Consider the following 23,490-nt stretch of genomic DNA (forward strand, 5'->3'; position numbering starts at 1 on the left):
GGGCCTTGTTTAGGGGCCCAGGAGTGGCAGCTTGGTGTGGCTGGGATTATGACAAAATGTTCAGTTGCTGCCTAATGTTTCCCACCCACTAACAGGTGCCATGATGAAGAGATAATCGATGTTATTCACTTCACCGCTCATGCTGTTATAATGTCATAATGTTTTGCCTGATGGGTGTAGTAGAGTATAATATTTTATTATAGCACTCAGGAATTTATTATTTCATGGTCATTTTAGCTTTGTAACAAACAGAATAAAAAAATTGACCCTCTGACACGTTTATCTGTTTGTCCCTAAACAGTGATATGTTCATTGTGAATATAAAGGTAGGTAAAACTGTAAGGAACCCACAGCATACCATGTCTGATTTTGGGCCACCGTAGGAACAGATTTAGGGACAGATTCTGCACTTCTCTGGCCCTGTACTGGAGCGATGGAGCACCGTTCTTCTAAAAGAAATTCACTCAGTTCATGTTTTGATGATCTCCCATAAGTCATTGGAAAGCTGGTGCCTGCAAAGGCCATAGCATATGATTTACATAATTCTTACACTCATCAAGCCAATCAATGACCTCTTGATCTGTGGATGGATGCAGAATAACTTTGTATTGATTTGCGCTGACCTTTTCATCTAAGGGGCCAAGTAGACCCAAACTATGCCAGCAAAATGCCTCCACACAGCGGAACAGAGCCAGAGGAGCTCCTTTCAGTGGAGCGGTAACTTTCTCTGGGCACATGCCACACTCACATGTTGTTTGCCTCCATGACTCATCTAAACATCTCTGTAGATCAGTGCCTCCGGTTACGGTGAAATCTAAAATATGCATTTGTGTTTGTAATGTGAGGTTTATTTGCTGCAGCCTTACTATTTCACCACCCTGTCTGTAGATGATACAGGCTTTACTCACTGACAGTCACATCACGTCCGACATTGACATTCTCATTCACCTGAAAAATGGATTCTCTTCCCCACAGACGTCCCCATAGAAGTCTTTCCCGTAAATCTAAAGGCTGATATCACTTTAGTCACTGCTGGCCACTCTTTCTGCATCCTGCCCTTATAATGAACCTCTTTCAAAATCAATTAGATGTTTAGAAGCCTGTCTAAAAGCATCTTGGATTCTCCGTCTGTGTTTCCTTGAATCTGGGATGGCCTTTATGTTTATAGAACAATGACTTCGGAGGTTTCATATCGTTTTACCTAGAGGTCGACTGATTCATCGGTTTTGCTGATTAATCAGCACCGATATTCAATTGCTGGAACTATAGGCAAAAATCCACGCTGTTAGTTTTTCCGGGTTGCGTTATACAGTACAAGAATGGCCAGTAGATGTGAATCACTGGTGCCACTTTCTGTTTGTTTGAAGTGTCTTTTTATTCATTTTGAATGTAACATTTTGATTTATTTGGAGTGTTACTTTTTGTTTCAGTTTGAAGGCATGTCTTTTATGCTCCTCTGTATTTATTAATATAATGAATATATTTTTATTTATTTCATTTAGCACATTTTCATGATTTAGTAATAAAGTCCCATACTGTTTTACATGCAGAGGTTTTTTCATTTCTTAAAAAAAAACCTATTTACTTAGGCTTTAATTTGTTATATTCACCGACCAACCATATGAATATGTTAATAACTACCTCTAGAGACCGCTCTTGTAATGACAGCAGACCAGAAGCAATCAACTATCTGTGCCTCGACCTCTATCAATAACTTTTTTGTTTAAAAGCCAACCGTTATTATCAAATACAGATATGATACGAGTAAAACATTTGAAAAAAAATTTCTCAAAATATGATTCTGGCATTGTTCAGAGGGACATTCTGAACATGACCCCTTTTATATTAGCCCACTTATATTTCAAGTCATCAAAAATATTGGAACATTTAAATGTCTTACAATAAATATCTACTCTTGAGCCCCGGGTTTCACCTGTAAATACTGCAAGCCAGACATTAAGAGCAGAGAGATGTCTGTGGGGGAAACAAGCAAAGAGGGAAAACTGATTAGACCCATCGCACCAGGTCAGCCAAGTACAACAGCAGCAGTTGGTGAGAAAAACACAAGAGCTACGAAGGAAAACCCTAAAACAAAGTGGCATCACCAACAGCCTCCACAGGGCAGGAGTAAAGGAATGAAACCACTGTTCGAAGAGAGCAGAAATATAGAGGCCAAACTCAGAAGTTTTGAAATGAAAATTAACATCTATGCAAAGGAAAGGCCAAAATGTAAAGAAAGAAAGGATCTAAACTCCAGATGGTAGCAGACGGTGCCTTTGCTCACCCAAACATCTGGCGGTGTGCCACCAAAGGCCAAAGTTGTTTAAAGCTTCTAGATATAAATAGCAAGAAATGGAAGTGAAGAAATAAAATTCCGCTCCATCTCAAAACAAGTTCCTTCAGTACATAAGGAATAGAAATAGTGAAGAGTAAACTTCTACTTTCTGCAACTAGAAAATTTTTCCAAACATTGGCGAGAATAGCTCGAACTCCTCGCAGGCAGCAAACTCCAAACTTCACAACAATCACAAAGCCTGCACACACACTATCCTTACAATCTCCCAGACATGTTATCCACAGAGAACAATTTTACCCACAGGCTGTCACCAGGTTCCATTTTCGATACAGCAACAGATATAGTCTCTCCATTCCTTTGCAGTCCTGTTAGTGATGCTAAGATTTTCATGCACAATAACAGTATACAGCATGGACATCCAAAGTTCAGCCCCAAGGCAAATGCAGACCACAGACAGATGTGGCTTTTCTATTAGAATGTAGGACAGGTGGCCTGTAGGCAAACTTTTTTTTACCACAACATAAACAAGCTAGGTTATCACAGCTAATGAGCCAGAATTCAGTGAATTCAGTTTGCAAATTCAGTTACAGAATGTTATTTATTTATGGCTATAGATAGAATACCTTTGCTTTATACTAAACATCAACGGATTCATCAGTTTTGCTGATTATTTGGTACTTATAGTTGATTGCTGGAACTGTCGGCCATCAGCAAAAATCCATACCAATAGTTTTTCCAGGTTTTGTTACGTTATACAGTACGAGAGCGCCCTCTAGAGGTGAATCACTGACATGTGCTGTTTATTTATTATTTGTCTTTTTTTTTTATCATTCATTTTGGATGTAACTGTAATACTTAATATGATCAATGCAGTATATTCATATTTATTTCATTTAGCACATTTTCATGATTCAGTACTATTTTACATGTAGTGTTATGTTTGATTTAATTTTTTTTTTATCTACTATCCATTTTAAAAACTATTGGTTGATTAATCGGGTTATCAGCAAGTATGATCCAAACTAGCTTTCGGTATCGTTGACCTCTACTATATACACCGTATTTTTTAATGAATTTTGCTAATTTATGCTTTTTAGTGTAATGTCTTTAAAATTCAATTTATTCTGATCATCAAATTTTATTTATATGAGAAGATATGACTAAGATTAAGACACAGAACAGATTTATTTATAGTGACCTTTTCAACATGGATGGATTTGAAAATTGCCCTTACCTCTACCATGTCTCTGGCTGCTTCCCACTTGAGACTGTGGGTGGGGGCTGTAGGCTAAGCAAGTTTTCTCTGTTCTCAATAACATCTGAATGATTAGCGGATTTGATCTCTTCCTTATAGACACTCCCAGTCTGTCAATCATGTCTTATTTTTGTATCCGATTGGTTTTTTATCGTATGAAGCACATCAAGTTGATAAATAAGAAATAACTCATTTAATTAACTGTTTAATACTTATGTATCACTGACATGACATTGGTAAAAAAAACGTTCGAGGGACCACAGAGAAATGCTACATTGCAATGTGCCAGGTGTATTGAACACATATTCACCAAGCCTACAAATGTATAGAGTCTTCTAAAGCAGCAAAAACCTCAAATCAGTTCATCAATCCATAGATTCAACAATAAGTAGCACCCTTTCCACAGAGAGATCAGTCTTTAGAGTAGGACTTGTGAGATAAAGTAGTTCTAGGTGTAAAGCATCAGTATCAATTTTCAAGTAGTTGACTACAGTTTATGAGTGGATTAATAGATGTTTGCAGGATGAACAACGGCAGATAGAAGACAATCAGTCTATTCGGGCCTGGTCCTGTTTGTCCCTGTGCTGTTCCTCTCTCACACAAGTATCCCTCTGTATAAACAACCAGACAGTAAACTAGATTTAAACTTGATTTAATCTGATTTTCCTTCTTCTAATCATCGGATAAACATTTTTTTAAAGTAGGTGTTTTGCTTAATATAACTATAAAACCCCAATTTTTTGTAAAAAAGTGTACATAAAAAATACAGCAAAAGCCACATATTGCGTTTAACTATCTAGGCATTTTGAAGCTTATAGTAGCTGCTTTGTTGAGGAGGGCATGGGGGATTTCTTCTTTAAACAAATTCACCCATGATAGCTTGTTTCTTTCTGTAAAAAAATAAAAATAAAACAGCATTTGAGTATGAAAGGTGAAGCAATTTGTGTATAAACATTTGTATAGTATTTTGCAGATGGCGAGTTGACAACTATGTTTGAAAAAAATCTATATAAAATATATTATAATGTTTTGACAATTTATTTTTCAATAAACAGATATTTTGTTCATTTGAAGATATAAGCATATAGAATATATGAATTAAATTTTGTATAATAATAAAATTTTATTTGCATAAATCAAATATACAAACATTAAAAACAGGAATTTGAACGTAGTAAAGTCACAGTAAATCACGTTTGAAAACAGATAAGTTATTGTTGTGGTAAACAAATGCTATGCATGGAGAATGGAAAAGATAAATGTCACAAACTAACAGCCTTAATAAAAATAAACTTCCAGGTACAGTTTTCTTTGTTGTGAACAATAGAGGCCGGCTGATACAGTTAGCTAGGTTGGATTTTATCGATCCCAATATCTAGGTTGGAACGCACTTGCCGATAACCAATTAATCAACCAATAGTTTTTTCAAATGTGGACTGGATTAAAAAAAATAATAATAATAAAAAATAAAACACTCAATGTAAAATAGTACTGAGATTTACTACAAATATATAAATACAGTACAGACCAAAAGTTTGGACACACCTTCTCATTCAAAGAGTTTTCTTTATTTTCATGACTATGAAAATTGTAGAGTCACACTGAAGGCATCAAAACTATGAATTAACACATGTGGAATTATATATGGAATTATATACATAACAAAAAAGAGTGAAACAACTGAAAATATGTCATATTGTAGGTTCTTCAAAGTAGCCACCTTTTGCTTAGATTACTGCTTTGCACACACTTGGCATTCTCTTAAACCCTACTTTGAAGAACCTACAATATGACATATTTTCAGTTAAATGTTTTGTTATGTATATAATTATACATGAAAATAAAGAAAACTCTTTGAATGAGAAGGTGTGTCCAAACTTTTGGTCTGTACTGTGTATATATATATATATATATATATATATATATATATATATATATATATATATATATATATATATATATATATATATATATATATTTTTTTTTTTTTTTTTTTTTTTATTTAAACAGTGCTGAATAATGAAAATGTGCTAAATGAAATGAAGTAATAAATTATTTATGTTAATAAATATTGAGGAAATAAAAGAGTACAAACAAAGAGTAACACTCCAAATAAATTTTTAAAAGTTGCATCTGAAATGAATAAAAAAGTCGCTTTAAATTAACAGCACAGGCTGTCAGTGATTTGCCTCTAGAGACCGGTTTCATACTGTATAAAGCAACCCAGAAAAACTATCGGTATAGATTTTTGCTGATAGTTCCAGCAATCCACTGTTGGTGCTGAACTCTAGTGGTCATAATATACGACTTTATTCATACTAGCTGACATAATGTGCATTTACAACTTTTTTTTTATAAATATGAATGCTTTGTTTATGGCTAAAGATAAAAATAGTTTTTCTTTGCACCATGTTGCCCTTTTGATGAATCCAGTTCTTGTTGTAGTGGTGGCAGTTTAGTGGTTAGACTTAGTGGACTTTGGATTTGAAGATCATGAGTTTAAATCCCAGCTAGGACAAGATGCCGCTTCTGGGCCCCTGAGGAAGGCCCTTAACCCAATAGCTACATGGTTTGTTTGGTGGTAGAGCTTTTTTTGGTTCCTCAATTGATTACTGGTTGTCACAGACATCTGACACAAGCATGGGGCTTCAGGTCTCTTGTGTGGTTGTGTATTGAGAGCAGAGACTTTTCCTTGCCTGGTTCTGTCTGTCTCATTCTCAAAATCACCACCGTGTAGTGTCCCTCTTAACAAACCATTAGTATCGGTCTCAGTAGATTCATCCTTCCTAATATAAACCGTCCTGTGCCAGTTCGTTTTCCAACCTCCCAGGTAATCATACAGTCCGAAGATAGAGCAGCTGACAATAGCAAACATTTCACAGATATGACTCTCATGGGTCTCTCCAGCAAGGAGCCGGAAGTGCGCTGAATGAATTATAGCCGAGCTCAGGCTGCAGCTCGCACTGTCTCCATGGTGCTGTATCTAAGGCTGCCAGTACATTGCATTTATTATTAGCTCTATTTCTCTCTCTCTCTCTCTCTCTCTCTCTCTCTCTCTCTCTCTCTCTCTCTCTCTCGTTCATGCCATATTCTCTCTGTTTTCCTCCCTCACTGTTTTTCCTTTTTTACTGCAATATGTAAGGCCAGTGTTTGTATATGTCAGGTCCCTAGCTCAAAGTTGTTGTCTTTTTTTTTTGTTTAAATAAAAGTATTTTTGTTGTAGTGAAACATACTGGTTAGGTGTAGAGCAACAATTGCCCACTGACATAAGGGGATAATGAGGCAGCAAATGTAACAAGCACAGTGGTATTTTCATTCCTAATTTTGGGTTAAAATTGATCTGATGTAGCTGCCACTTGGGGCGAACAAACAAGAGGTTTTGTAATTACAGAAAGATTTTTACATTTTCTGTCATTTTCTGTGGTCTGATCATTTCACCTGGGCTTTGATTTCTAGTGCTGAGACACATAAGATTGTATAAGGTCACAATTTGAATGAAATTCAGATTATAGGGTGTGTGTATGTGTGTGTGTGTGTGTGTGTATATATATATATATATATATATATATATATATATATATATATATATATATATATATATATATATATATATTAGGGATGTACCGAAATGAAAATTCTTGGCCGAAACCGAAAACCGAAAAAAGAGGAAAGCAAGGCCGAAAACCGAAACACGAAAGAAATTATGCCAATTATTATTACCATTGCATTTATGGCTATGACTGTGCACTAAACTTACTAAAATCAAGGCATTTCAATTGCATAAATTAATATTAAAGTTTCAAAGAATAAATCAATTACAAATCATGAAAATATTTATTTATAGCACATTGCAACAATGCACAGGATAAAATAAATACAAATTTTAACTTAAATGTTTAACTTAAATGCACTCGTGTACATTAAATAATAATGTACAGGCCCTCTGGCCTGCTGAGAGGTTGTACAATTAAATATGTTCTTTCATAAAAACCAAGTGCATTCAGAACAAGTGCAACTGCTTAAAGAAACAACAATACAACAATATCACTGCGAAACTTCCTGCTTTTCCAAAAACGTCCGCCGCAGACGGAGTGCGCATGCTCGGAGGGGTTTTGCTTTTGTTCCTCTCATATTCAGCATAGCGATTTCAGGTGATAAATTAAACCCGACGTGGAGAAAGTCTTTACAGACAAAATTTCGGCATTACATGTTTTGCACATCGCTATCCGTGGGTCTTTCTCAGATATACTGAAATACGTCCACACCGCAGACATATTGTTTTAGAAAAGCACGTGCAGGCAGCGGTTTCTGTTTGCGTCATCACAACAAACTGTTTCGGCCGCGTTTTTTCGGTGATCAAAGTCTTTCGGCCGAAAACCGAAAATGCACTTTTGGGCCATTTTCGGCCGGAAATTTTCGGTGGCCGAATATTCGGTGCATCCTTAATATATATATATATATATATATAGTGTATTTTGTCTGAGCACTATTGTTATTTAGCACTTTCTTCTGGGCATGGAATTCACCGAAGCTGCACAGGTTGTTGCTGGGATCCTCTTTCACTCCTCCATCATGACATCACAGAGGTGATGGATGTTAGACACATTGCGCTTCTCCACCTTCCGCTTGAGGAGCCACTCCATCACCTTCGCCTTCAACAAGGCAGCTCTCTCAAGTCATCTTGGCAGTGTGTTTGGGGTCGTTATCATGTTGGAAATCCCAGTTTCTGAAGTGAGCTTTAAAAATTCATTGAATTTAATTTAATTAAATGTTGTGGTTTAGAAGGTCACAGTACATATTGGAATCCATGTTTCTCTCAAAAAACTGCAGCTCCACAGTACCAGCAGCAGTCATGCAGCCCCAGACCATGATGCTACCACCACCATGCTTGACTGTAGGCAAAACACTTTTTTGGTGTTTCTCAACAGGGTGTCGCCTCACATGCTGGACACCGTCTGAGCCAAACACGTTTATCTTAGTCTCATCAGACCACAGGACATGGTTCCAGTAATTCATGCTCTTGGGCAGGTCGTCTTCAGCAAACTGTTTGCAGGCTGATGCTCATTCAAACTGACTTGTTGCAACGTACGGTCTGAGCACTGACGAGCAGACCTTCAGCTTCTGCATCCTCTAAAGCACTGCTGCAGCACTCATGCATCTGTTTTTTTAAGCATCTTCTGCACCTTTCGTGCAGCACGAGAACTCAACTTCTTTGATGGACCCTTGCGAGGTCTGTTCTGAGTGGAACCTGTTTTGGAAAACCTCTGTATGACCCTGACCACTGTACTGTAACAGATTCAGGGTGTTACCAATATTTTTATAGCCAAGACCGTCTTTGTGGAGAGCAACAATTCTAATTCTTAAATCTTCAGAAAGGCTTTACCATGAGGTACCATGTTGAGCATCCAGTGGTCAGTATGAGAGAATTGAACTCAAAACACCAAATTTTAACTGCTCTTATAAAACAATACACAAATTTGTTTGATTCTGTCAAGCAGACAAAAACATAAACATGATGAATAGGACATGTGGCTTTGCATCTTTACACAACATACAGCTGTTATCACTGAGGGTGTACTCACTTTTCTTGCCAGTTATTTAGACAATAATGGCTGTATGTTGAGTTGTTTTCAGAGGACAGTAAATCTGAACTGCATTTTCTATAGTATTGTCCATTGAGAAGAAATACTTAAATATTCGCTGAAGGGTGTGGAAGTTTATATTGTAACGTTTAAAGTTTAAAGTGCTAGTGAGGATAAGGTCTATGTTGTTCGCCATCTCATCAAGATGATCAGCATTTATGGGTTTAATGTGAAACTGAGATAAATCAGGCAGGTTATTTATGAATCTGTCCTTAGTGGTTGGAATAATAGTCCTACCAGGTCGATAACGTGGTGAAACACGGTTAATCTGCTCTACCGGTAGTGTGTACAGTAGGAGATAATGGTCTGTGATGTCATCACTCTGGGGTAAAATATCTATATCAGTGACGTCTGCTCCGTGGGATATTATTAAGTCTAGTGTGTGGTTAAAACGGTGGGTTGGTCTGGTGACGTTTTGTTTAACTCCAAAAGAGTTTAGTAAATCGACAAATGATAATCCTAGGGCATCGTTTTCATCATCTACATGAATATTAAAATCTCCTACAAGCAGCACTTTATCAAAGCTGATCAGGAGGTCTGCGAGTGATCTAATGTTTAAAAGACCGAACTTTAGAACTTTGTTGTGTTTGTTTATCTGGCATTTTTCAGTTTTTACTGCAATAAGATTATTTCTGGATCTTGTGTATGTAATTCTTGGTTTTACTACACGAGGAATAGATACGGTTTCTATAAACTGAGCTGTGTGTGAACTTGTAACTATTTGATCTGTAGTATGCGTGTTCTTATAGTTGAAGATTTCTTGATGTCTTACCAGTCAGATGGTGTGTAGTATCCTAGAGATGTTATCTGATAGCACTGCTGCTCCAACTCTGCTGGGGTGCAGGCCATCAGGGCGGAAGAACCTAGGACGCTCCCAGAAACAGTTCCAGTTATTAACAAAGAGAAGTTTATGTTCTCGACACCATGACTGTAACCATTCATTTAGAGCTAAAAGTCTACTAAACTTCTCAGCCCCTTCGCTGGTAAGTGGGAAGAGGTCCTGACACAATGATCCTCGTTGTGGGTGATGTGCTGCGTACCGTCTCCACCAGGATCCTGAAGTCCCTCTTTAAGATCTCCGTTTGCCGCAGCCTGGTGTCGTTTGATCCGGCATGGAGAACAACCGCTCCGAAGTTCTCGTTCAGGATCGCGGGTACCTGCGCAGCGACATCCAGAACACGAGCACCAGGAAAACAGCGAGTGTGCACCTTACCTTTAGCTCGGGTAGCGCGGACATGCCGGACGATGGAATCTCCGAGAATAACAGTGTCGCGTTCCGTCTCGCGGAGGGGGACGAAGCGGTTCTCGGTCGAGATCTCGAAGGCCGGTGGTGGAGGTGGAGACGTCCTCGATCGGGGCTTGGCTTGTCTCTTCCGCCGCGGTCGCATCCAGGGTCCATGTTGCACCGGTGCCGGAGTTGTAGGTGCGCTGGGCCTGGGCATAGAAGCACACGGAGTTGATGTGCTGGGAGCGTTAGGTTCAACCTGGGAGTTTACCTGGGATGAGTGCGCGTCCGCCCGGGATGTTTCCAGCGCCGCTTTCCGCTCTCGCAGCCGGTCATGCTTTACATGCAGCTCGCGAATCTGTTTCTCCAATGCCTCCATCTCCAACGCCACCGTTTGCAACTCGAACGAGTCCTCACCTGTGCTCGAATGCAGACAAACAACCGGCATAGTGCTTATCGTCACGAACAGATTTATTATACAGAGATGTGAGTGAGAGAAAATAAATATAAACAACACTAGTTATAGTCGAGTTAACTAACTACAGGCACAAGTCAGGAAGACAAAAACAATTAAGGATTATTAAAAGAGGAAAAACGGATAGATAGATAGATAGCAAAGTTTGTTTGAAAGACGCCGAGAGATACAAACACGTAACTCGCGGCAAACAAGTCAAACACAGGAAGCTACGTCACAGGAAGCTACGTCACAGAAAGCATCTACATTTGCATCAGAAATTTTTTTTTAATGCCACCTGTATAATATGGAGAGGTTACCAAGAAATAGAATTTGTATGTATACAGAAACATAATATTTAAAACATCTGCTATTAAACAGGTCTCAAAAAACCTAATGGTAGCAATTCTCACCCCCACATCTTTAGCATCAGCTGCATTGGACTTTAACCACACAGTGCACTTACTCTGTTGCCATAGATACTGCTATGGTAGGCTTAAGATCCTCAGCAATTTTCCAGCAAAATGCACTGAGATTTCAGAAGGAGCCGAGCAGCCAGTGCCACCAGTTCACTAGGTCTGGGTGTTAAGTTGGTCCTGAACTATAGTTCTAGTTTAAAACGATTACATGTACTGAATTTACTAGGTTCTAGTAGGGCATAAAGAGGGACATATTATAAACTATAACTAGATTATAAACTAAAATAGACTATATTGAGAAAAGTATTGGGTCACCTGAAGTTTCCTACTATATGTGGTTCTTTCCCAAACTGTTTCCACGAAACTGAAGGCACTCAATTGTACAGAATGTCTTTAGAAGCACTATAATTTAATTTTACGTTCACTTGAACTTGAAAACCCAAACCTGTTCCAACATGGCGATGCCCCTGTGCACAAAGTGAGCTCCTTAGAGATCTAGTTTACATGCTTTGAAGAGGAAGATCTTGAGTGACCTGGTATAGAGCTCTGATCTCTTTCCTACTGAACACCTTTGGGATGAATGTAAACGCTGACTGCACCCCAGGTCCCCTCACCTACATCAGTCAAGTCAAGTCAAGTCAAGTTTATTTGTATAGCGCTTTTCACAACAGACATTGTCTCAAAGCAGCTTTACAGAAAACAACAGTGAAGGTGAATGGTGTGCGTTTGTCCCTGATGAGCAGCCGTGGCGACAGTGGCAAGGAAAAACTCCCTTAGATGATATGAGGAAGAAACCTTGAGAGGAACCAGACTCAAAGGGGAACCCATCCTCATATGGGTGACATCAAAAGTTTGGTCATAAATCTTTCAACAATACAGAACAATTTGTGATCATCATAGATCCAGCATCAGCTTCTCCATGCCAGGGCCTTTAAACACTCGGCATCTACTTCTCCATGATCATCCATAGGTCCATAATCTTCACGAGGTGGGACGTGACTGGAGCTGGCCAAACCTCAGGATGCCTCGGGATGGGGAGAGAAAGAGAAGCAGTGGATAGGAATTAGCGTAGCTGCTGTTCATGATATTAACAGCACAAGTTGATAATGTGCATGTGATCAGATGTTCTGGAGCACAAGTTTGTGATGTGATGTGTGTGATGTGTGTTATGTGTAGGCTTTGCTAAAAAGATATGTTTTTAATCTGCACTTAAACTGGGAGAGTGTATCTGAACCCCGAACACTGTCAGGAAGACTATTCCAGAGTTTAGGAGCTAAATGTGAAAATGCTCTACCGCCTTTAGTGGACTTTGCTATTCTAGGAACTACTAGAAGCCCAGAGTTTTGAGATCTCAGGGAGCGTGACGGATTGTAGCGTGTTAAGAGACTGGATAGATACATGGGAGCCAAACCATTTAGTGCTTTATAAGTGAGTAGCAGTAGTTTGTAGTCTATTCGAAACTTAATAGGAAGCCAATGTAGGGACGATAAGATTGGGGTTATATGATCGTGTTTTCTTGACCTAGTAAGAACTCTTGCTGCTGCATTCTGAACTAACTGAAGCTTGTTTATTAATGATGCAGGACATCCACCTAGTAATGCATTACAGTAGTCTATTCTAGAGGTCATAAACGCATGGACGAGCTTCTCTGCATCAGATATAGATAACATATTTCTTAGCTTAGAAATATTTCTAAGGTGAAAGAAGGCTGTTTTTGTAACTTGATTGATGTGATTTTTGAAAGATAAGTTGCTGTCTAAAATAACTCCCAGGTCTTTTACCGTTGAACTAGTAGTTACAGAACAACCGTCTAAATGCAGGCTGAGATGCTGGAGCTTCTGTGTACTATTTTTTGGGCCGATGAGCAAAATCTCCGTTTTATCAGAATTTAATAGCAGAAAGTTATGGGTCATCCAATCTCTTATTTCTTCAACACACTCAGTTATGCGAGCTAATTGAGCTGTATCGCCTGGTTTGGATGAAATATATAGCTGGGTATCATCAGCATAACAATGGAAGCTAATTCCATGCCTTCTAATAATATTTCCTAATGGAAGCATGTACAGTGAGGAAAATAAGTATTTGAACACCCTGCTATTTTGCAAGTTCTCCCACTTAGAAATCATGGAGGGGTCTGAAATTGTCATCGTAGGTGCATGTCCACTGTGAGAGACATAATCTAAAAAAAAAATCCAGAAATCACAATATATGATTTTTAAACTATTTATTTGTATGATACAGCTGCAAATAAGTATTTGAACACCTGTATATCAGCTAGAATTCTGACCCTCAAAGACCTGTTAGTCTGCCTTTAAAATGTCCACCTCCACTACATTTATTATCCTAAATTAGATGCACCGGTTTGAGTTCGTTAGCTGCATAAAGACACCTGTCCACCCCATACAATCAGTAAGAATCCAACTACTAACATGGCCAAGACCAAAGAGCTGTCCAAAGACACTAGAGACAAAATTTTACACCTCCACAAGGCTGGAAAGGGCTACAGGGAAATTGCCAAGCAGCTTGGTGAAAAAAGGTCCACTGTTGGAGCAATCATTAGAAAATGGAAGAAGCTAAACATGACTGTCAATCTCCCTCGGACTGGGGCTCCATGCAAGATCTCACCTCGTGGGGTCTCAATGATCCTAAGGAAGGTGAGAAATCAGCCCAGAACTACACGGGAGGAGCTGGTCAATGACCTGAAAAGAGCTGGGACCACAGTTTCCAAGGTAACTGTTGGTAATACACTAAGACGTCATGGTTTGAAATCATGCATGGCACGGAAGGTTCCCCTGCTTAAACCAGCACATGTCCAGGCACGTCTTATGTTTGCCAATGACCATTTGGATGATCCAGAGGAGTCATGGGATAAAGTCATGTGGTCAGATGAGACCAAAATAGAACTTTTGGGTCATAATTCCACTAAACGTGTTTGGAGGAAGAAGAATGATGAGTACCATCCCAAGAACACCATCCCTACTGTGAAGCATGAAGGTGGTAGCATCATGCTTTGGGGGTGTTTTTCTGCACATGGGACAGGGCGACTGCACTGTTTTAAGGAGAGGATGACCGGGGCCATGTATTGCAAGATTTTGGGAAACAACCTCCTTCCCTCAGTTAGAGCATTGAAGATGGGTCGAGGCTGGGTCTTCCAACATGACAATGACCCGAAGCACACAGCCAGGATAACCAAGGAGTGGCTCTGTAAGAAGCATATCAAGGTTCTGGCGTGGCCTAGCCAGTCTCCAGACCTAAACCCAATAGAGAATCTTTGGAGGGAGCTCAAACTCCGTGTTTCTCAGAGACAGGCCAGAAACCTGACTGATCTAGAGAAGATCTGTGTGGAGGAGTGGTCCAAAATCCCTCCTGCAGTGTGTGGAAACCTGGTGAAAAACTACAGGAAACGTTTGACCTCTGAAATTGCAAACAAAGGCTCCTGTACCAAATATTAACATTGACTTTCTCAGGTGTTCAAATACTTATTTGCAGCTGTATCATACAAATAAATAGTTAAAAAATTCATACATTGTGATTTCTGGATTATTTTTTTTAGATTATGTCTCTCACAGTGGACATGCACCTACGATGACAATTTCAGACCCCTCCATGATTTCTAAGTGGGAGAACTTGCAAAATAGCAGGGTGTTCAAATACTTATTTTCCTCACTGTATATTGTAAAAAGCAGGGGTCCCAGAACTGACCCTTGTGGCACGCCATAATTTACTAGCATCAGCTGACTTTACTAACACCCTTGTGACTGATTAACTAAAATATCTATAAATCCACTCCAAAATGTAGTAAAACATCTTCCTAGAAGAGTGGAGGGAATGATAAGAGGACATTTGGACTAAATGTGGAATGCAATGCTCAAAAATCACATACCGTACTTATGAAGAGGTAACCCAATACTTTTGGCAATACAGTGCATATTCTACTTTAAGACTATTACTGGTTGAGTACCTGTACTGTGCAATGAGAAACTTTTCTAAATCTCTCTATCTACGGATTCAAATCTATGTTGCAGCTGTTGCTTTAACCAAAAATATGACTTTTCTGCTAGAGATGATCTACTTGGGTGGTGCAGCAGTGGCTACAGTGAAAGGAGACTCATGGAATTGTGTTCATTGTGCTTTTTTACTTTAATTATTTCGCTTTTTAGTAAATGCACAGCACAACCCAACCATTAGGGGGGCACAAGCCAGTGTACTCTTAGTGCCGGTCCCAAGCCCGGGTAAATGGGGAGGGTTGCGTTAGGAAGGGCATCCAGCGTAAAACATGTGCCAAATCAAATATGCGGATCACAAATGAGAATTTCATACCGGATCGGTCGAGGCCCGGGTTAACAACGACCGCCACAGGTATCGTTAGCCGACAGGGTACCGGTGGAAATTGGGCTACTGTTGGCCGAAGGAGGAGAAGGAGAGGAGGAAGGCGTCTACAGAGACGGCAGGAAAAGGAGCAGTGTAGGAGAGTAGAGATTCGGGTTGGTACTTTAAATGTTGGAACTATGACGGGTAAAGGGAGAGAGATAGCTGATATGATGGAGAGGAGAAAGGTAGATGTGTTGTGTGTTCAGGAGACCAAGTGGAAAGGGAGTAAGGCCAGGAACATTGGAGGTGGGTTTAAACTGTTTTATCATGGTGTGGATGGGAAGAGAAATGGTGTAGGGGTGATTCTGAAGGAAGAGTACAGTAAGAGTGTAGTGGAGGTGAAGAGAGTTTCTGATAGGGTGATGATTGTGAAGGTGGAAGTTGAAGGGATGATGATAAATGTCATCAGTGCCTATGCTCCACAATTTGGCTGTGAGATGGAGGAGAAAGAAAGATTCTGGAGTGAATTAGATGAAGTGGTAGATGGTGTACCTAGAAAAGAACGATTGGTGATTGGGGCAGACTTTAATGGGCATGTAGGTGAAGGGAACAGAGGTGATGAGGAGGTGATGGGTAGGTATGGTTTTAAGGAGAGGAATGTGGAAGGGCAGATGGTGGTAGATTTTGCTAAAAGAATGGAAATGGCAGTGGTGAACACGTATTTTAAGAAGAAGGAGGATCATAGGGTGACGTATAAGAGTGGAGGAAGGTGCACACAGGTGGATTATCTTCTGTGTAGGAGATGCAACCTGAAGGAGATTGGAGACTGTAAGGTGTTGGCGGGGGACAGTGTAGCTAGACAGCATCGGATGGTGGTCTGTAGGATGGTTTTGGAGGCGAAGAAGAAGAGGAGGAAAGTAAGGTTTGAAAGAAGAATAAGATGGTGGAAACTGAAGGAGGAAGAGTGTAGTGTGAGGTTCAGGGAAGAGGTCAGACAGGGGCTTGGTGGTGGTGAAGAGGTGCCGGATGATTGGGCAACTACTGCAGGAGTGATGAGGGAGGCAGCTAGAAAAGTACTTGGTGTGACATCTGGAAATATAAAGCAAGACAAGGAGACGTGGTGGTGGAATGAGGAAGTACAGGAGAGCATTAGGGGAAAGAGATTGGCAAAACAGAAGTGGGATCGACAGAGTGATGAGAAAAGTAGGCAGGAGTACAAGGAGCTGCGGCAGCAGGTTAAAAGGGATGTGGCGAAAGCCAAGGAAAAGGCATATGAGGAACTGTATAAGAGGTTGGACACTAAGGAAGGAGAAAAGGATTTATACCGATTGGCCAAGCAGAGGGACCGAGCTGGGAAGGATGTACTGCAAGTTAGAGCAATAAAGGATGGAGAGGGAAATGTGTTGACTAGTGAGGAGAGTGTGTTGAGAAGATGGAGGGAGTATTTTGAGCAGCTGATGAATGAGGAAAATCAGAGAGAGAGAAGGTTGGAGGAGGTGGAGTTGGTGAAGCAGGATGTAGATAGGATTAGTAAGGAGGAAGTGAGAGCAGCGATTAAGACGATGAAGAATGGAAAGTCGGTTGGACCAGATGACATACCGGTAGAAGCCTGGAGATGTTTAGGAGAGATGGCAGTGGAGTTTTTAACCAGATTGTTTAACAGGATTCTGGAAGGGGAGAGGATGCCTGAGGAATGGAGAAGGAGTGTGCTGGTTCCGATCTTTAAGCATAAGGGAGATGTGCAGACCTGCAGTAACTACAGGGGAATTAAGTTGATCAGTCACACCATGAAGTTATGGGAAAGAGTAGTGGAAGCCAGGCTGAGAGAAGAGGTGACCATCTGTGAGCAACAGTATGGTTTCATGCCGAGGAAGAGCACCACAGATGCCTTATTTGCTTTGAGGATGTTGATGGAGAAGTATAGAGAAGGACAGAAGGAGCTGCATTGTGTATTTGTGGATTTAGAGAAAGCGTACGATAGGGTGCCGAGAGAGGAGTTGTGGTATTGTATGAGTAAGTCAGGTGTGTCAGAGAAGTATGTGAGGGTGGTGCAGGACATGTATGAGGACAGTGTGACGGCAGTAAAGTGTGCAGTAGGTACGACAGACTGGTTCAGGGTGAAGGTTGGACTGCATCAAGGATCGGCCCTGAGCCCTTTCCTGTTTGCAGTGGTGATGGACAGGTTGACGGACGAGGTCGGACAGGAGTCTCCCTGGACTATGATGTTTGCAGATGATATTGTGATTTGTGGTGAGAGTAGAGAGCAGGTTGAGAAGAGCCTGGAGAGGTGGAGATATGCGCTGGAGAGAAGGGGAATGAAAGTCAGTAGGAGTAAGACAGAGTACATGTGTGTGAATGAGAGGGAGGGCAGTGGAGTGATGCGGTTGCAGGGAGAAGAGGTGGAGAAGGTGGAGGAGTTCAGGTACCTGGGGTCAACAGTGCAAAGTAATGGAGAGTGTGTTAGGGAAGTAAAGAAAAGAGTGCAGGCAGGGTGGAGTGGGTGGAGAAGAGTGACAGGAGTGATTTGTGATAGAAGAGTATCTGCAAGAATGAAAGGGAAAGTTTATAGGACTGTGGTGAGACCTGCGATGTTGTATGGATTAGAGACAGTGGCATTGAGTAAAAGACAGGAGGTGGAGCTGGAGGTAGCAGAGCTGAAGATGTTAAGGTTTTCGTTGGGAGTGACGAGGATGGACAAGATTAGAAATGAGTTTATTAGAGGGACAGCACATGTAGGATGTTTTGGTGACAAGGTGAGGGAGGCGAGATTGAGATGGTTTGGACATGTGCAGAGAAGGGACATGAATTATATTGGTAGAAAAATGCTGAAGATGGAGCCACCAGGTAGGAGGAAAAGAGGAAGGCCAAGGAGGAGGTTCATGGATGTGGTGAGGGAAGACATGCAGGTAGTTGGTGTAAAAGAGGCAGATATAGAGGACAGGGTGGTATGGAGACGGATGATCCGCTGTGGCGACCCCTAATGGGAGCAGCCGAAAGAAGAAGAAGAAGAAGTAAATGCACAGCACACCACTGCTATCTATCTGTATGTTTCGATATATATGTTTTAAATAAGGTGCCATGCGTTAACGCTGTTTTACAACCAAGATGCAAAAATTTGGGAAATGACAGCTGAAATTCTCATTCCATTGTTTCATATTATCTTTTGATCTCAAAACCAACATTTAGTGTATTCGCCTGGCTGTAACACACTGTAACTCACTGTTACAGTGGAATTCACTGTTTCTTCAGCCGGTCTCTGTGCAAAAAGTAGAAATGGCATCATTTGAAAGTGTTTCTGCCACTGAGTCAGCAGTTGTGCATTCAATATTTTCAACAGTCATTAAAATCACTGATTTGAGTCATTGTGATGTGTGTTTTACAGTATATTTGGCCACTGTGCATGGTCCGTATGTTTTCAGATTATTATATAAATTGTAATATATTATTATTATTACCGTAATTTCCTTAACCTATTAAGCGCACCCAAATATAAGTCGCACCCACTGAATTTGACAAAGACTTTTATTTTGAACAAAAATAAGCCGCACCTGTCTAAAAGCCGCACGTGTCTACACTGAAACTAATGAACTTTACACAGGCTTGAAAGACAGTGTCTGTTACACGGCTTGTATCTAAACAGTAGCCTACCAAGAAAGTCATTGTTCACTGTCTTCCTCCTTCCTTTCACAACTATTTCTCTCTGAAGTTTTTCTTTTGGCATCGTCGTGCGTTTAAAAATCACCATCGGTGAAGCTTTTCTCCTGATGCCGCACAGCTCAGAACACAGGTGAAGTGTGTGTTTTCATGCCCGCTTGTTTTCAGCGTGACGAATGATTCACATTTCCTGTAGACAGTCCAAGTGAGCGGCAGGTCAAACGTCAGAGGAAACTCATCCATATTTATGATGTGGTGCGGCCCGATTCAGTGGGAGCGCATCTGATTTAATATAAAGAGTTTCATTGGTTCACCTGAACTCATTCAGCAATTCATTGGTCTAATGTTATGGGGCTCAGTTTTTTGGCTTGAAGTTTGTGAACCCAGAAAAAAACCCCGTAAAAATCCATAAATTAGCCGCTTCGTTGTTTAAGCCGCGGGGTTCAAAGCGTGGGGAAAAAGTAGCGGTTTATAGTCCGGACAATACGGTATATAAATTGCGTCTTGTCTACAGTCAAACTTGGTGTTGGTAGCGTCATGGTCTGGGGCTGCATGAGTGCTGCTGGTACTGGGGGAGCTGCGTTTCATTGAGGAAAGCATGGATTCCAACATGCACTGTGAGATTCTGAAGCAGAGCATGACGCCCTTCCTTCAGAAACGGCAGTATTCTAACATAATAACGACCCCAAACACACCGCCAAGAAGACAACTGCCTTGTTGATGAAGTGCCCAAGTATATCTCCAGACCTGACCAATATTGAGCACCTGTGGGGCTTCTCAAGCTGAAGGTGGAGAAGCGCCATGTGTCTAACATCCAGCATCTCCGTGATGTCATCATTGTAATGTGTGTTTTACAGTATGTTTTGCCACTGTGCCTGATCCATGTGTTTTCAGACACCACATGATCTCTCTAAAAACAGATTAGTTGCATTTACTATTATTTATTATTATTATTATTATTATTATTATTAGTTACATTATGTTTAGAAAAAAATACAAATTGTTCCTCCATACACAACAATTTTTTTTTTCACTTTTTTCTATTAATTAATTAAAATTACAGTTCAATGATGGTAAGAGTTTTGCTGTAAGATTAACCAAAAATGGTCTGCGTCAGTTCTGCCATCTGTAATTACCAGAAGTCCATATGGCAGAGCCCCCAGGGAGTCTAAGGTGCTGTGAGCCATGGCGTCTATTCAGTGTTCATCTAGACTGTTAACAACCTGAACTGAGAGGGAAAAAAGAGGAACTGACAGTATAGAAAAGTGACAAATGAAAGAAAAAGCTAGTGCGTATTTATCCATTGATAGTTCATGCACTTACAGCCACATCCTGACATGCTACACTAATTCATCATAGCCACTATATGCATATGTAATACTTTCGAAGACGGATTCCAAATTCCCCGATTAGTAATAAAGTGACTTTTCCTATCGAACCAACGCCAATGTTACATGGCATTTACATGGTTGATGTTGATGCTGAGTACATGAGTGCACCTCTCACATTATTTCAAAGATCATTTAAGTATATCTTCTCAAGGGACAATACTATATAAATAAAACTTGGATATATTTTATAGTAGTCAATGTGCAGCTTTTATATCAGTACAGATTCACTGTCATCTGAAAATAACTGAACATACAGCAATTATTGTCTAAATAACTGCCATCAAAAGTGAGTACACCCTCAGTGATAACAGCTGTATGTCGTGTAAAGATACTCTTCATCTTGTTCATGTTTTTATCTGCTTGACAGAACCATACAAATTTGTGTATCTTGTATTAGAGCAGTACATTTTTGGTGCTTTGAGTTCAATTTTCTCATACTGACCACTGGATGTTGAATATGGTACCTCAATGCAAAGACACTCTGAGGATCCGAGAATTAGAATTGTTGCTCTCTACAAAGATGCCCAGGCTATAAGAAGATCAGTGACACCCTGAAAGTTACAGTATAGTTACAGTTACAGTACACTGGTCATGGTCATACAGATTCCACTCAGAACAGACCTTGCAAGAGTCCATCAAAGATGTTCAGTCCTTGTGCTGCACGTCAGATGCAGAAGATGCTTAAAAAACAGATGCATAAGTGCTGCAGCAGTGCTTTAGAGGATGCAGAAGCTGAAGGTCTGCTCGTCAGTGTTTAGACCGTATGCCACACACTGCAACAAGTCATGAACGTCGTCCCAGAAGGAAAAATCTTCTGAATCTGGAACCATGTCCTGTGGTCTGATGAGACTAAGATAAATGTGTTTGGCTCAGATATTGTCCAGCATGTGGGGCGACGCCCTGTTGAGGAGCACCAAAATAACTGTGCTTTGCCTACAGTGGTGGTAGCATCATGGTCTGGGGCTGCATGAGTGCTGCTGGTACTAGGGAGCTGTGGTTTATTGGGGGAAACATAGATTCCAACATGTACTGTGACATTCTAAAGCAGAACATGATGCCATATTGAGGATCTCAGCAACAACATGGGCAGCTCTGGTGAATTCCATGCCCAGGAGGGTTAAGGAAGTGCTGAATAACAATGGTGCTCACACTAAATATTCACAGGGTTTTGACATGTTCACTACTCAGTTATTTATACAGTAATGGCTGTATGTTGAGTTATTTTTAGAGGACAGTAAATTTGTACTGTTATACAAGCTACACATTTACTACTCTAAAAAAATCCAAGTTACATTTCTTTGTATTGTCCCTTGAACAGTTCTCAAAATCGTTGTTTTGGAAGCATAATTATCCGAACAACTTTAGCAAGGAACAAATTGCAATTGCTAGATAACTGGGTTTGAATCATATTTTCTTTTACTGAGGACAGCCAGGTGTGTGTGTGTGTGTGTGTGTGTGTGTGTGTGTGTGTGTGTGTGTGTGTGTGTGTGTGTGTGTGTGTGTGTGTGTTTGTCACTTTCCACTAGAATGGGAAGAAGGTGTGCCGGCAAAGGCAGTGTGATTCACCGAGCAAAGTTCTACTGGAAATCCTTGGGCCTGGTATTCGTGTGGATGTTATTTTGACATGTAGCACCTACCTAAACATTGTTGCAGACCAAATGAGACACTTTTAAAGCAAAAGAATTCACAGATGGCAGTAGCCGGAACATTTACACTTTTCCTTGAATAACTATCCCCTACACCATATCACAAACAGTGTCTGCCTCGCAACAAGCAGATATTTGGGCAAACAAACAAAGCCCAGATAAAAAAAAAAAAAAAAACAGTTAACTATATTTTACCGAAGGAACTTAAAATGTTTCAACCCTAAATAATATTTGGTCTAAACTGAAAATTATTGCAAATAACATTCATTCATTCATTCATTCATTCATTTTCTCCCGCTTATCCGTAATTCGGGTCACGGGGGCAGCAGTCTAAGCAGGCCCCCGCCTTCGACTGCTGCCCAATCCTCACAGCACCATCCCTTACGGTCCCTCCTGCAGGGGGTGAGCCCACGGGAAGGCGGCCCCACGTCACTCCGACGTCACGGACCTTGATAGTGATATTACAAATAACACATTTTGTCAAACATCAAATACATTATATTTCTGTAAGTATTTCTCTTATATGTGAATATTTGTGAAGTACAGTGTCTTCGTGTAGTGTACAGCAGTGGTCCCCATTCTTTTTTTGCGCCACAGTAATGTCTGACAATATTTTCACGGACCGGTCTTTAAGGTTAGCGGATAAATACAACAAAATAAAATGATACAACCGGCATAAAAACTTGTATTTTCTAAATATAATAATAAACGTGAATCCACTGTGTTGTTTGTTCATTTTGCTCTCTTGGGGGTTTGAGTTTAGCGGTAATGTATTATGTTGTCGCGGCCAGAGCCCCTTTAAAAAGGTAGTGGATGGAGGTAAGACATGTGACCGAGGCATCATGACACGCATCAAGAGTGAGTCATAGACAGATGTGGAGGAGAGAATCTGGTAAATATCCAAAATAAAAACGTTGAGAATCAGATAATAAATAAAACGAAAATAATGTAAGTTATGTATTTTTTCTGAGCGGCCCGATACCAACTGAACCATAGACTGGTGCGGTCCGCAGCCCGGGGGTTGGGGACCACTGGTGTACAAGATGCACATGCTATTTTGACTACTATTCTCCCCCCATTATTGTAAAATTACAACAGAGACATAACAAGCTGAAAATATAATTCGATTCATGCATTTCACAATCACAAGTATTTACATAAACTTAGCATTCTAACAATCACCAACATTTTTTATTT

At 40.3% G+C, this 23,490-nt stretch overlaps 1 protein-coding gene across 3 annotated transcripts in view; it reads left to right on the forward strand.

Annotated features, from left to right (window-relative positions):
• adgrb3 (adhesion G protein-coupled receptor B3) overlaps positions 1-23,490 on the forward strand; it is a 201,021-nt gene that overhangs the window by 155,604 nt on the left and 21,927 nt on the right. The window lies entirely within an intron of this gene.

This window comes from Silurus aristotelis (assembly GCF_946808225.1).
Source record: "Silurus aristotelis genome assembly, chromosome: 27".
Lineage (NCBI taxonomy): Eukaryota > Metazoa > Chordata > Actinopteri > Siluriformes > Siluridae > Silurus > Silurus aristotelis.